This window comes from Mustela erminea, chromosome 19, assembly GCF_009829155.1.
Source record: "Mustela erminea isolate mMusErm1 chromosome 19, mMusErm1.Pri, whole genome shotgun sequence".
NCBI classification, from domain to species: domain Eukaryota; kingdom Metazoa; phylum Chordata; class Mammalia; order Carnivora; family Mustelidae; genus Mustela; species Mustela erminea.
Window position 1 is genome coordinate 23,445,550 of NC_045632.1, and position 13,991 is coordinate 23,459,540.

The following is a 13,991-nucleotide window of genomic DNA, read 5'->3' on the forward strand; positions in this document are numbered from 1 at the left end:
TCAATATAGCCCATGATGATCAGGGCTCTCTCTCTCTCTCTCTTCATGAAGTAGAAGAGCCTTTAGGATAAAGTACCAAAGCGAATCACACATACATCTGGTCATGTCATTGCCTCATGTTTTTTTTTTTTTCAGCTCTCTGTAGAAATGGGCCTCTCTGGACACAAGGAGTACCAGACTAGGTCTAAGCTAGGGAGCTCTACACCAGCACCTGACAGAAGAGATAATGATGGCTATATGCATAAGGAAACGGTGCTGGGAGGAGTGGGTGCCTGTCCAAGGTGTCACAGATGGTCAGGTGCAGAGCTGGATGCCACCCTAGGCTTCTTCCTCCATTGCCCACTCCTGATTTGTCCCCCCTCTGCAGAAGCCCTTGATCTTCTCTGGCTCAGGAGCACTGTGGTGCGTATTTTTCTCCAGTATGGTCCCATGAAATCAGAGCTGTCACACCAAGAGACACTGATTTTGTCTATGGAGCATCCGTTGGTACTACTTTGGTTGCAAGTAACATAAATCCCAGTATAAACTGGTGAAGGGGGCACTTATTGGCCCCCCATAATTGAAAAGTCAGAGTAGAACTGCCTTCAGGAATGGCTTGATCTAGAGGATGAACGTCTTTAGGACCTCTTCTCTCTGGCTGTATCTTTGCTCTGTGCTGCCTCCTTGCTCAGACAGGCTCTCCCTTCACAGCAGCAAGGTGCGTGTTCAACGCTCACACTCTCTCAGTCTAGCTGAAATCTAGCTGGAAGGAAGGACATGTTTCTTCCTGGTACCCTTCCTCCCCTCCTAGAATTCCTTCACCCTCATTTGGCCATCTGATCAGACTCTGGCTCAGACATCCGAGGGGCAGATTGGCCAGGCCTGAATCACATGCTCCTGCCCCGACAACATGTTGATTAACTGTGGGAAAGAGATTGCTCCTCCAAAGGCACCGAAGTGCTGTCTTTAAAAGAAGGGAGAATGGATAATGCTGGCGGCAATAATAGTAATACACGTCCACTGCACTGAGCTCTCAAAGGAGGGAACAGGTGCCATGTAGCAAAGGGTTCGTGGGACGGACTGATGTCATGGCAACTCACCCGAGCTGGACCCACACTTCCCAGCACTCTCTCCCAAACCCTGCTCCCAGTTAGCCTGGGTGGGCCCTTAGGGAAACTTGCCCTGATTTGGGAGGCAGAAGTGTGCCGGCAGCGGGTCCTTCTCAGGGTCCTGGAGGTCGGTGCAGGTTTCCAGGTGCTGATGCTGCTCACATTCAGCAGATCTGCTGGGTCATGGGACGGATGCAGGCAGCAGCCTGGCCCACAACACCTCCAGCTGTGGCTGTGACCTCCTTCAGCTTCTCTGGCCCTGGGCCATGAAGAAGAGCGCCAGCCCCTCCTGGAGGACACCCTCATGGATGAAATGGGAGGCTGGGAGCCCAGGAGGGGCTGATGCGGAGCCAGCCTCTCAGGTCCCGGCTGTCCTTGTGTCCTCCACTTCCCATCCCTCCTTCTCTCCCTATCTCCTGCCCCTCAGGCTGCAGGTTCCAGGCCCTGGCAGAGAAGCAGACACTGCGTCTATGCTGTTTAACCAGCTCCCACAATGGGGTAAGGTCAAGTTCCTATAATAAATCCTTTAGGACGTAAAATCTCCTAGTGGCTCTGCTCGTCTGACGGAATCCTGATGGAAACAGTTGCTGAGCTGCCTGCTCTGAAATGTCCTGGTGAGCACAGGCAGGACACATAGACCAATGGCAGGAGTGGCCTTGCTCCCCCTGCTGTCGGGACTCCCAGGGTCACCCCAGGTACTATCAGGGGGATGACGTCAGCCAAGCTCCCACGTGCATTTTGAAAGTAGCTTTCACCCCATCGAAGCCTGGAGTAGCGTCTTCTGCCTCAGGACACAGATCATGTGGGCTAAGGCCATCTTCCCCACAGCTCCCTCTCTGGCTTCTTCTGACAATACCCTCACCATGTGTATCTCACTAGTGACAGGTGCACTCACAGGCCGCCGGGGCCTCCATGTTGCCTGGCCAGCCTCCGTGCCCCATCCCAACAACTGCTCTGGGCCCAGCACGGTCATCCTGCTTGCCTGGCCAGACACTGGTGTAGAGAGGGGCATGGGGGCCCCATGCCAGACCATGAGAGCTGTTGTTGTGATTGTCTGTGCTATCTGTCCAGTGTTTCCAGTTCTCCCCATTTTGAGCAGTGAAATATTTATTTCCTGGTCTCCTTGTCGTCAGGTGAGGCCATAAAACTAACCCAAATCAATGAGTCATAAGCGGAAGCCATGTGTGTCATTCTAAGCCAGAGTGTTTGACTGTGAGTACAAGACCCTCCAACCTTCTTCCCTTGGGCACAATCACCAACAGCGTTCAAGACGGCAGCCGATGCCTCAGCCTGGGTTCCTGAGAGGGTTTGGAAACAGCCCCTTACTGACCTGCTATGGCCTGTAGCATCAGTGAAAAGTAAAGCTTTGATGTTTAAAGTCACTGAGATGTTGAGATTTTCTTGTTACAGCTGTGTAACCTCATTTATCCTGTTACAAAGTTTTACTGGTGGTAAGGGAGCAGTTTGTTCGTAGGAATGAAGCATGGAAAGACAGCCAGTCAGTCCCTTTTCCTCCTCTAGATGGTGCTGCACAGGGGAGGGAAGCCTGGAGCTCGGCTGCCATCTTGAGACCAGGCCAGTCTGAGGGAAAGCTCGCACCCTGGGGACCTGGGTAGAGGAAAAGAGAGAATCAGGATCCTGGACGATAGGGCCAAACTCCTGAGTCAACAACCCAGCAGACTCTTCTACTTCTTAGCTTGCTGGGATGTGAAATAAAAGTCCTTCTTGTCTAAGCCGACGTAGGTTCGAGTTTCTGCTACTTGTAGCTGAAATCATCTTAACCGATCAATGTAATGGACACATTTCTTCCTCAGGCAACTCCTGGAGGGTTTTAAACCAACTTTGCCCATGAGGAACCTACACCCCAGAGACAGAGAGACACATTCTGTCCTCCCAGTCCGAAAGTGAAGCAGAATTGAATTATGTACGGTTCACCCTTGATCAACATGGGTTTGAACTGTATGGGTCCACTTACATATGATTTTTCCCCATAAATATGGAATGGTACTGTAGATGTATTTTCTCTTCCTTACATTTTCATAATAACAATTTCTCTTCCCCTGCTTGCTTTATTATGGGGATATGGTATACTATACATATAACATACAAAATATGTGCTACTCAACTGTTTATGTTATGTAAGAAGTCTGGTCAGCAAGAGATTATCAGTAGCTAAGTCTGGAGGAATCAAAATTATACACAAATTTTCAGCGGCACAGGTAGCCGGCGCCCCTAGTCCCCACATTGTTCAAGGGTCAACTGCATTTGCCAGTTGAAGTACAGAAACCGAACTCAAAATTGGCTTATGAAGAAATGGTGGGGGGGGGGTAGATAACGGTTCCTGCAACTGGAAATGGTGGGGCAATTGTAACTTCAGACAGGGCTGGTCTCAGATGTGTTGTCAGGAATCTGCCTTTCTCCTCCTCAGTTATTTTTTCTTCCACGTCTACTTACTCTCACTCAGCATCTCACCAACAGATGGTGGGAAGTATCTGGTTCCCGTGTGAGCACCCTGAACTTCCCAGTGCAAGGATATGTATTTCCACTTGCAAGCCAAGGGCCTGTGTTGGGTTCTCGTTGGCCTAGACTGGATCATGTGTATGTCCCCAAATCACCATTAATTGAAGTGTCAGAAGAGAATGGCCTTCAGGAATGGCTTGATCCAGAGGATGAACCATCTTCAGGACCGCTTCTCTCTTGCTATATCTTTGCTCCATGCTGCTAGAGAATGTGGTGCTCTGGTTGGCCAGACTCATGTCTATCTCTGGGCTGACACTTGGGTCTGTCTTCCCTGAATCAAAGGACCGGAGAGAGAGAAAGGTGGAGTTCTCCAAAGATAATAGGAATTTCTTCCAGAAGGGAGAAAGGTTCCCAGGCTTACAAAAGTAGTAGATAAAGCTGTGTAAGCATAGGCAGGCCTGCGGTGCCTGGTTTCAATGAGGAGGCTGGGCATGAGGATGGCAATATGACTGTTGTGTCAAGTCCTCACCAATCCCGCAGCCGGGAGGGAGGGATACATCCAGGGGGAAGAAGAGTGGGGGCAGGGATTTGGACCCCAGAAGACTGGCTCAGACTCCTTGCTTTCTCCACCAACCCCCACAAATCCCACAGGGTATTGTAGGCCACCTGAGGCTTCCCAGAGAAGGAAAGCAAGCGGTCACTTCAGTGACCCTCCAGTGGCCCACCTTTGCTGATGGTCACTCTGTGGGGTCTCCCCCGTCTTGGGTCCCTGGGGTGCCCCCTGTGATCAGCAGGCAGCTCTTCCCTTCTGAGACCTCAGATTCATGCAGACTTTCTTCTCAGGCATGTTTTTCTGCAGATGCTAATGAACGAACCTGACGTTTCCCAGAAAGGCTCCCCCTTTCTGAAGTGGCTTAAGATCTCCGCTCCTGATTGCAATCTTCCCAGAGCTGATTTTGGCTACTTGGCTCTTATTTCTGAAGTGTTGATGGACATGGGAGGAGAGGAGAGTGAGAAGGGGCACACTCAGGGCTCCACTCTCCTGTAGAAGACGCGATTCCAGGGGTTCGGCTCTCAGAATTGCAATAGGCAAAAGAACTCTGTTTTCTTTTCAGTTCTAAGCATAATTGATCCCTGGTTTGAACCCGATATGAGGCACTCATTCTGCATAAATCCTGACTTGTTTTGTGAAGATCAGCCCCTGTTTCTTGGTAATTTTGGTTTATCATAGGGACAAAATTCTTCTAGAAATCTCATCCCTAATTTTTGAAATGAAGGTCTATGGGAAAATGTGAATTGAGTTGGAGAGGTTTCTCTATATGTAATTTTTAAGAAGTCACCTGCACATGCTCGCAGGTGTACGAACACTTAGGAAGCACTTGCCAGGCACTATTTTGAGTGTTGTGCACATATTAACTCCTTTCATCCTCGCAACAACCTGGTAAGGTCAATGCTATCATTATCCCCATTTAGCAGATAAGAAAATTGAGGCCCAGAAGAGTTGTCACTTGCCCAAATGGAGCTAGGATTTGAACCCCTGCAGCTTGGCCCAAGAGTATGTGGCACAGGGACATCTGGGCCTCTGCAAACACATACTGACACCCACACACACACATGCACACCTGCCCCAGCACTCCTACAGGCATGAGTGCACACAGCCCTGTTTGCTGGCTCTCCCCGAGGCTGTGCACCCTGGTGCGTCCTGGTACAAAGAAGTAAGAGAATACCTCCCTTCTTGCAGCCCCTCCGGGGAACGTGGGACTCTTGTCTCCTGATTAAAACCAAAACTCCTCTGAAATGGTCTTCCTCCTCTCCTCTGAGTGGGAGGGAACCCCAGCTTCTCTGGCACCTCTGTCCATCTGGTTCCCCCTATGACCTTGGAACGCAAGTGGGATCTGTCCCTCCTGTCCCGGGGAGGGACCCAAGACCAGATCCATCTCATGTGTGGTGGGCAGGTCCTCCTGGGGTGTGGATCACGCCTCTGGAGGGCCCAAAGCAGGGGCCGGGCCACACTACTGGCTTCTCCAATAGCCGGACAGTCAGATTAAGGCCCAATTAGCTAATGGCATTTTGGAGGGTCTGGCACAGCCCAGAGCAATAATACCAACACCCAGAGGTCAGGGTCTGAGGGATGGTATCAAGTAGTCGCCCCAGGTGTCCCGCCCACGGGCCTGCCTGCCCTGACCTTTGCTCTCTAAGACCACGGAGGCCCATCCCCCCAGGAAGGCTTTCTGTTTAATCCTTTAAAGTCAAGCCCCAGTGAGAGCCAAGGCAGCCAACTCAGCAGCCAGAGCTGTAAAACTCAGCTTCCTTTCCCAACTCCCTGGCTTCTCCCTCATCCTTTGTGTGGCTGGCGGCTTTATGGGAAGACAAAAAATTAAAAAAAAATTATAATAAAAAACAGAAAAATAAGTTACTCAGGAATTTGTTTTTAATTAAGCAATAAGGCTCGATGGGGCCTGGCTGCTGCCTCATAAAGCCGCTCCCAGGGTGTGGGGAGGCATTTGGTCCAGATGAGTGCCTCAAATCAGCCCAGAACGTGATTAGGTGATGACTCCCCGGAGTTCCCACAAGATGATCTTCCCCAGAGTTGTCTTACTGCGATTATAAAAAGTCTGCAGGCGGGAGGGGAGCTTGGCTGCTTTGAGAAGATGTAAACGCTGTCAGGGCAGCCATGGGGCCCGAGCGCCCCACCCCCGCCACACCTGCTCCCGGCGGAACCCCGGGGTGGCCTGCCAGGCTGGGTGGGTGCTGGCAGCTTTCCAAATAAGTGGGTCCTGTGCACGGGGAATAGGACGTCTCAACAGAGAAGCAAGGGGGACGGATGCAAGGAAATCTGACTTGGAGACATTTTCTCCTCTTCTGCAAGGAGCGACAAGCCATCAGCCTCATTCTCAGGCCAGCTCAGAACTCACTGGTGCCCCAGAGATGAAAAGTATTCCACCTTCCTCAATTTCTCTCTCTCTCCCCCAGGGCAAGGAGTCTCACTTTCTGAGTCAGACAATGACCTACCGTTGGACATGCTGGATCTGGGCAGTAGACCAAGGAAAAGAGAAAACTGAAGACACCTGAGAGGGGAGGTTGGTCGCAGGATAAAGAGCTGCGATGGGAAAAGATGAGGAAGAAAAGGAACAGCAGCGTCTGGCTGAGTGTCAGGGAGAATCTGGAGGGCCAGGAGACGGAGTGGGGGAGAAAGGGAGTCTTGGGGAGCTGTCACTGTGTTAGGAGGCACAAGGAGTGGTGATGGTGAGGAGGAGTTTTGAACCTTTGCTGGACCGTGAGATCGTGCTTTCTCCTGTAACATTTCTTCCAGCATCTGAGCCTGGATTTGGAAGTTCTCTGAAGTACTTTGTGACTGTGGTTCCATGTTTCTGTGACTGCCACACGCACACACAAACGGAGCCACGTGGGACCCCACTTACCTTTGAGCTACACTAACGAGATGAAGGCAAAATTGGAAGACCTAGAGATGGCAGGGTCAGACAGCAATCCCTAGGACAAGCGTTAGGACCGTCCATACAAGTCATATACGAGTGGGAAATCAGAAGCAGCCGGAAAGAAGCCGAGGCCGACCCAGGGAAGATAAGGGCTCCTTCGTACATGTAAACAGCCAGGAGCAAGAACTTTGGGTCGGACAGCCCTGGATGAGAGCGCCCGTTCTGCTTCTTTCTAGAGGATGGCTTTGCAAAGTCCTGTAATCTCTCTGAGCCTCCCTTTTCCCAGTGCAAAATGAGATGAAATACGGGGCTGATCATGGGACTGTCCTCACTGGGATGTTGCCAGGCTCGAGTGAACTATCAGCCAGAGCACTTGGCACATGGCCTAGAGCACAGAAAGGCCTAGAGGGGGCTCTGTGGTGTTACTATTGTTAACGTAGAGCTGCCTGAGCCTTAAGATGATTCTGCTCAAATACATTTTTAAGGGGCCCCCAACTCAGACCTGCAAGTCAGAGGTCACGCATGTGGGACTTGGAAGGCCATAGGTCTGTTTGGGACTCCCCTGAGGATGGATGGACTTAGGAAGAGTCTTTGCCCCTTGGTGCTGTGCTCTGGTACCACAGTAGAGAATAGGGATGAAGAAGGCGGCTTTTAGATGAAAAATTCACTGTATCTTTTCATGCTAGAAAAAAGTAAGTTAAAACAACAGAAATGATTGCGCATTATTGGTGTGCCTAAAAGTTGTTTAGTAAACACGAGAATGTGACGGGTGGAGTACTGAATGCTAACAGCACTAAAAATAGAATTCAAGATAAAATGTTTTTTAAAAAATTGTCTTATTTTGATAAAATGAACAATTCATTAAAAAATATAATAGACCAGAACTTTTAGAGAACATCAACCAGATAATGATATGACAATTCAAAACAGAATGCTTTGAATTTTGATGGGTTAAGAAAATTGATAAAATAATTAAATGTTTTTGCAAAACTTGACTCTTACGACCAAGAAATAAGAGTCACACATTACGCAAAGGATATCACATTGAGCAATCACACATCGCGTACAAAACGTATGCCTTCTCCAAACCAGCATAACTCAAGCTTTGATCATCTAAGAAAGCCGGCAGTTGCAAGTGTAATCCATGCTTTGTTAAACTGAAGATAAACACTTTGATAACTTCATTCCATTTTTGAAGTCCCAGTCACGTTTTCCTTTTCTTATTTTCTCTGTGATTGTGAGTTGACTCACGTTAAGGGATCATTCTCTGAGAGTTATTGTCCTAGATAAGCAAGGACCCCTGCATGTACCATGAGCTGAGGTGTGGGTGTGAGGTTTCTTTCTCCAGTAGAAGACCTTGGAAGGAATCAAGTCCCATAAATAGCAGACACCCACCAGTGCTTTCAAATGCAACTGTGATGTCAAGAGTCAAAAGGGATTCCTCTTAGAGAAAACAGCTTCAGCATTTATGGAGTGTGGTTGAATAGGAGGCAGTTGGCCTCAGAACATTTCTATTGTGTTCTCTGACTCTAGCTGTGCTTCTAAGGGGAAACTCAAATCAAGGGAAACTATTACTGTGGGTGTGCACATGGGGACTGAGCCCCTGGCCCTTGTCCTCAGGGCCTACGTCTCCTGCAAGGCCAAGTCACAAAAAGATTCAGGACGCTGAGCCACAAAACAGGACCGGGGACCACCAGGGATGCTGTAGGTGGAAAAGGAGAGTGTGACTAACGGCAAAGAACCACTCCAAAATCCAGTATTGGGCTTTTGGGCTTCCAAGCCTCTGAGGGCTCAGGAAGGAGCAGCTTGAGGGGCTACAGGTGGGTGTGGAAACCGCAGCTCTCCCTGCCCAACCCCAGAAATCCAAGGTGGGTGCAGGGCAAGGAGACCAGCATGGTGGAGGCAGCTGAGCCTTTCTGCCCATCCCCCCACTCCCCTACCCCCAAGGGTCTTCACTGTCTCTTGCAGCCCTCTCTGCAGGCAATGGAAATAAGGAAGGGCCCTGGTCACCCCATGCACTCTGACCAGAGAAAGGACACAGGCCAATGCTCCAACACGGAGGTGAGACCTTCCCAAGAGCTGGGCAACAGCAAATGCATAATAAGCATAGACGTAGGCATGGGGACAGCTGCCATCGCGGCTGGAGCTGGAAACGAGCCAGGCACTCCAAGGATGGCAACAGGACAATCTGCTTTAGTTGATGGTTCTGTTGTGTTCATCCTGTGAATTGTAGGATGTTTAGTAGCATCCCTGGCCTCTACCCACTGAAGACAGGGATATCCCAACTTGTGACCATCAAAACCGTCTCCAGACATTGGGCAATGTCCCTGTGGACCGGAGTTGTCCCCAGTCGAGATACATTGATTCTAAGGATGAATTTCATGAAGACCATCTCTAGGTTGTTCTCCAAGAGACCCAGGAGATTGACCTGCCCACAGAAGCATCAAGTGTAGGTTTATGCAATGGGAGAGCCTATAATAATCCCAAGGTAGTTGTAGAAAGAGAATAGAAAAAGAATCCCCATTCTCTGCACATTTCCTTTCTACACTAACAACTTAAAAAGGGTGCCCCCTCTGGGCTGGTGCAGCCTATCAGACACAGCTTGTAAAGTGCAGTGAAGGTTGGATGTTGGCTCTCTCTCATCTCTGCTGAGTATCTTCGTGCAGTGAACAACCTACTCAACTGTATGCTATGACCTTGAAAGGAAAACTGCCTTCTAGGCCCAGAACTGGGAAATATTCCAAACCAAAGGCAAATAAATACAGTCCAGGTTTTAGTTAGATGCAGCTCTACCCATTAGGAAAGTCTGTTCTATGCTTTAAAGGATGAATTCAGGACAAAATGTAAAGCTAGCAAGAAGGTTTGAACTCTAGATAATCAAACACCCTTTGCCCAGGTGAAACCCTAATCCCTAATTGACTATAGCCAGAGCCCCATGTGACCAGTGCTCCTGTCATGGAAGGTGGGGAGAAGGGGACAAGAGGTTGAGGGCAGTTTTAACACAAGAGAATGAAAACCAGAAGGGATCCACATTCTTAAATAGGACATAGGTATTCCAAAATCACTCCTGGTCACAACTCAGAATGCTGCTGTGTGCTTACACTGCCTTCAACGCTTCTGGTGCCCTGGTCCGCATACTCTGAGAAGGGCTGATCTCTTCTGCCAAGAAGCTGCAAATTCAGTCTTTAACTTCACGCACAGTCCCCTGGGATTGAGGGGCTCAGGAATGCCCAGGTCTGGCTGAGACTGACGACAAGGGTTTAACAAGCCTACAAGGTGCACATAAACCAGCAAAAGACAGCCAAGTGGCTGGCTGGGGGAGGACAGGAGATGAGGAAGGGACTGCAAGGTAAGCCTCTGGGATCTGTGTCATTTGGTTTATTTAAACCCTGAGATTTAATTTGATGAGGAATTGGGAGTTTTTATTGCTTTTTTTTTTGGTCTGTTTGTTTTACAGTTAAGTACTTTAAAGTTTTGTTAACACACACCCACAAACACACACACGAAAACACACACACACTTTAAAGGGCCCTTATGTAATGCAAAGGCCAGTCCTGACAGAAATTTGCATTACATAATTTTAAGTTCTCTGTCCTTTCGTCTCTTAATGACATAATGTCAGGACAGCCCTGTTAGCTGTTACAGCCTGGTGTGAGGGGGCTTCGGGGATGCATTAATGTCTCCCCCTTTGGTGGACACTTGGATGCCCTATAGTTCCTGCAGAGGTCTGGCCAGAGACTCCAGGCAAAGCCCCTGAGTACGAAATAGTCAATGCCTGCTCTGGATGGCAATGCAGATGGGATGGTGAGGTTCCTATCACCAACAAGTGGGCGGGACAAGGGCATGTAGGTCCTGGGTACAGCTCAGTGCTGACTTTGGTGGGATATAGGGACGGTTTTGCCTCTGGGATCTAGAATTTTTTTTTTCATTATCATCAAAGGAAATCAAAGTACGGGGCAGGTCTAGGTGGGAAGACATTCAGAGGTTTGGTCAGACCCAGAAGCAGCCATCTGTTTGCCAAGTCCCTAGGGAATGGGTGGCTGGAGAAAATTAAAGCAATGTGATGTGATTGTTCTGTCTTCCATCTCTAACTGTGCTTCCCAGCCAGGAAAAATCAACGCAAGGCCAGGTGGTCCGACTTGCCTCCATAAGTCCCTGGAGACTGTGGGGCCATGGAGGCCACTAATAATTTCTGCATCTCTTCCCTGAGCCACTCAGGGGCTCAGTCTTTCTTTGATTGGATGGTATCACTGTCCCAGCAGGCTCCTACTCTCTCTTTCCTCCCCCTTACAGCTTTGGGGGTTGGGGAAAAGGGTCAGGGCAGTGTTAAGAACTAGGCTCATTTCTGAGTCGTGTTTCTTGTAACTCCAGTTCCCCTTTTAGGAGGATTTTTGGTGTGCTGTTTTGCCCGGGCCTTCATAAGGCCTATTCTATGCCTGGATTGGTTTTTGTATTGTTTTGTTTTGTTGTTTCTTCCTAGTTCTATTTTATTTCATTTAGTGTGTGAGGGTTTACTTGTTGTTGTTGTTGTCATATGTCTTTGATTTTGCTGATTGATTTTGATTTATTCTGAGTTCTGCTTGTCAGGGTTTGGGGGAGGGAGACTCTGATGCTCTACTTGGAAAATTCCCTCTGGGGGGTTCCAGAATGGGAGGAAAGTCTCTACCCTGACCTCCCAGTCAGGAAATAGCTGAAGAATTCACCCTGAATGTAAGAATCTCCTAAAAACAGAAGGCTAAGCTTGCTTTTTTTCCCCTACTCTCTAACAATAGGCAACTTAGAAGTTTTCCAGCATAATTTTCTTTAATACCTAGATGGATGCCAGACCCCAACTCCCAGAGATCATCATTTTTTAAAAATCTAATACATGAATACTGTTATGCTGAAAAAAAATAAAAAATTAAAAAAAATCTAATACATTAAACTTTTGAAACACACACACACACACACACACACACACACACACACACACACACATGCTGAAGTAATTGGCTACCATGTGAAGAACAAATGTGGGAACTGCTTTACTTACTAGGAGATTCTAAATTACAGATTACATAATTATGTGTTTTACTAATACTTGTTTTTATTTTTTAAATTAAACTAAATGGCATTCTGCTAGTTTACAGTGCCATGCCTTCTGGAAAATGTAGATATTGCAACCACTACCACAATCATAATCTGAAAGCACTTCCAAAATTGTCAAAGTTACCCTCATATTGGTCCTTTGCCATCAGTCCACACATAACCAGATACAATGCTGGTCTGGCCTTCATCTTTATAGTTTTGCCTTTCAAAATGTCCTCTCAAAGGAAACATGCAGGATGGAGCCTCTGTGTCTGGATTCTTCTTCTAGAACAACACCCTTGTGATCCAGCCCTGTTGCTGAGACTCTAGTAGTTTGTGACTTAGTAGGAGAGAGCTCCTTTTTGTATAAGATATGAGATAGAGCTAGAAGTTGACTTTTTGCATTTGAACATCTAATTATTCCAGCATCATTTGTTAAAACACTGTACATTTTCGTCCTCTTTGTGGAGTCTAAGCACAGAAGTTTGATGAGTATTTTTGAGGATGCTGCTGGATTTTGTCTCAAGAAATGGGAACAGAATGCATCATGAAAGAGGTGATGATCTTTCTGCTTCAAGAAAACTCCTGGTCACAAAACAGGACTCAACCAACACTGAAAGATTGAGATGATTCCCTGCATATTCTCAGACCACAATGCTTTAAAACTGGAACTCAACCACAAGAAGAAGTTTGGAAGGGATTCAAACACCTGGAAGCTAAAGACCACCTTGCTTAAGAATGCTTGGATCAACCAGTAAATCAAAGAAGAACTTAAACAATTCATGGAAACCATGATATTGAAAACACTTTAGTCCAAAACCTATGGGATATGGCAAAGGTGGTCCTAAAGGGAAATACATAGCCATCTAAGCCTCTCTCAAAAAAATCGAAAATTCAGAATACACCAGCTGTCTTTAGCCCTTAAAGAACTGGAAAATCAACAACAAATTAAGCCAATCCATGCACAAGAAGGGAAATAATTAAGATTAGAGCAGAGATCAATGAGATAGAAACTAGAGATACAGCAGAATGCACCAACAAAACCAGAAGCTGGTTTTTTTAGTGAATCAATAAGATCGATAAACCATTGGCCAAACTAATCCAAAAGAAAAGAGAGAGGACCCAAATTAATAAAATAATGAATAAAATGGGAGAGATTATGATGAACACCAAGGAAATAGAAACAATTATTAACAGTTATATGCCAATAAATTAAGCTACCTAGATGAAATGGATGCATTCCTGGAAACCTATAAACTTCCAAAACTAAATGAGAAAGAAATTGCCAACCTGGAGAGACCAATATCTAGTAACAAGATTGAAGCAGTCAAAAACCTCCCAAAAAAGCAAGAACCCAGGGGCACCTGGGTGGCTCAGTGGGTTGAGACTCTGCCTTCGGCTCGGGTCATGATCTCAGAGTCATGGGATCGAGCCCCACGTCGGGCTCTCTGCTCAGCAGGGAGCCTGCTTCCTCCTCTCTCTCTCTGCCTGCCTCTCTGCCTACTTGTGATCTCTGTGTGTCAAATAAATAAATAAAATCTTTAAAAAAAAATGAAGAGCCCAGGACCTGATGGATTCCCTGGGGCATTCTACCAAACATTCAGAGAAGAAATAATACCTGTTCTTCTGAATCTATTTCAAAAAATCGAAGCAGAAGGAAAACTTCCAGACTCTATTTATGAAGCCAGCATTACCCTGATCCCCAAACCAAGCAAAGAACCCACCAAAAAGGAGAATTTCAGACCAACATTCCTGGGGAATATGGATGCTAAGATTCTCAACAAGATCCTGGCTAATAGGATCCAACAGTACATTAAAAAGATTATCCACCATGACCAGGTTGGACTTATCCCTGGGATGCAGGTGGTTCAACATTTGAAATCAATCAATGTGATAGAACAAATCAATAAGAGGAGAAACAGATGGTCCTCTCAATCAA

At 47.3% G+C, this 13,991-nt stretch overlaps 1 protein-coding gene across 5 annotated transcripts in view; it reads left to right on the forward strand.

Annotated features, from left to right (window-relative positions):
• Positions 1–8,174, forward strand: part of LOC116579740 (ribonuclease P protein subunit p29-like) — a 29,161-nt gene extending 20,987 nt beyond the window's left edge. For 2 of the 5 annotated variants that reach the window (XR_004281391.1, XR_004281392.1), the window contains one exon: positions 6,522–8,163. The gene's annotated coding sequence lies outside the window, so the exon portion shown is untranslated. Of the gene's footprint in view, positions 1–6,521 lie in introns of all 5 variants that reach the window. The other 3 variants (XR_004281399.1, XR_004281394.1, XR_004281393.1) reach the window with 3 other exon arrangements.
• Positions 8,175–13,991: the final 5,817 nt, after the last annotated feature.